Source organism: Cucurbita moschata, unplaced genomic scaffold (genome assembly GCF_002738365.1).
Source record: "Cucurbita moschata cultivar Rifu unplaced genomic scaffold, Cmos_1.0 Cmo_Scf00110, whole genome shotgun sequence".
In the NCBI taxonomy this organism is placed as follows: domain Eukaryota; kingdom Viridiplantae; phylum Streptophyta; class Magnoliopsida; order Cucurbitales; family Cucurbitaceae; genus Cucurbita; species Cucurbita moschata.
Genome location: NW_019268626.1, coordinates 6,643 through 8,301, shown reverse-complemented (window position 1 = coordinate 8,301; position 1,659 = coordinate 6,643). Strand labels below are relative to the sequence as shown.

The window sequence follows — 1,659 nt, the reverse complement described above, 5'->3', positions numbered from 1 at the left end:
CATACCACTAGACCAAATGCCCTTATAATGGGCTATATATTAAGTTGTTTATGGAATGTATCATCATTATTTCAGTTGTTTTCTTTGTTAATGAAATCCAAGAGTAATTATTATTAGATAGTTCCATTTGAGACATATCATCACTAGGTTGATGCTGAATTGCTTTCTGTGAGGCCCATGAGTAATTATTATTAGATAGTTCCATTTGAGACATATCATCACTAGGTTGATGCTGAATTGCTTTCTGTGAGGCTCATCTTTTAAGAAATGAACATAGGGGCATTCCGAGAATTCAACTCCGGACCTCTCGCACCCTAAGCGAGAATCATACCACTAGACCAAATGCCCTTTCTAAAAAAAAATGCAACATTTTTAACTCCTACTCAATATATTTTTTTCTCTGAAGTTTGAAATCTATTTTCTTTAGTGGTTGTTGGACTATAAAACAAAAAGTTGATGGTCTAGTATTTTACTTGTAAGTAAGGCATGTAATATTGAATTGCTCCAATATACAAGTGTTATCAAATAAACTACACCCCAACAAATGAATCAAACTAATCAGTTTGGTTGGGTTGGATTTATTCAGCTCAGTTCATCAATTTGTTTGATTTAATTCTTCTATTTTGCGTCGTATGACAAGAAAATGAAGTTGTCTTGAATGTACCATAGTTTGATTTATGACAAACTCATATGAAATATAATTGCATTAATAGTACTAAGAGTTGGAGTCTATAAACATTTCATGAACTTAAGTGCAACTCATGCTTCATTAAAGACGAGATAAACTTTCGTTAAGTAGCTAGAACTTTAAATTACTTCGTGTGGAACTTCAATTACTGTATGTTAGCTACTATCTTAAGGATTTACTAATTGGACACGAGTTCTTTGATTTAGGGGATTGTTTTATGTAATTTTCAACTACAACTTATGTTTTCAAATTTTTAGGTCATAATTTAGGTAGTGGTCGTATATTATGGATGAACACTAGAGTTTCTATCCGGTTCACCACAACTACTCTAGTTTTTGTTTGAAGGCTATAATTGTCATCTATGTTGTATGGCAATAAAATTTGTTTAGATGAAATTTTAGTTAAAGTTGCATATTTTACTTCTTGCAAAAATTGTTTCTTAGCATAATATGAATTTAGTTGCAGCGTTATTAGGAATAAGATGGAGAAAGAAATTTTCTTTAAAAAAATAAACAGACCCAAGTTCATCTTTGTTGTTGTCTAATTGTGATTTTGCAAAAAGCTTAACTAATATGAAATATCAAGGTAAATCAAGAATATATCCTACACGTCATTCAAGATGACAATAAAATGGAGTTAAATTGAACGCAGTTTTAGTTTCAAGTTTAGTAGGTTCAAGATGAAGCATAATTGTATTAATGATATTAAAGAGAAATTCGTGTTTTATTAGAAGAGACCAACTTCATTTAAGGTACTAGGAGTTTAAACTACTTCCATTGTAATTTCAATCACTCCACAATGATTACAAATTTAGGGTTGGCTAATTGGACATCAATTATCAACTTTAGGTTATAATTTAGGTAGTAGCCATTATAATATTAATGAGCATAAGAGTTACAATTCTTCCATGGACCATATGTGTTATAGTTAAATGAATATATATATATATATTATGTATGTCGAGGTTTGGG

General features: G+C 30.4%; 1 non-coding gene across 1 annotated transcript; it reads right to left on the bottom strand.

Annotated features, from left to right (window-relative positions):
* Positions 1 to 276: 276 nt before the first annotated feature.
* TRNAP-AGG lies at positions 277 to 348 on the bottom strand. Its single transcript has one exon. It is a non-coding gene; the product is annotated as a tRNA-Pro (tRNA).
* Positions 349 to 1,659: the final 1,311 nt, after the last annotated feature.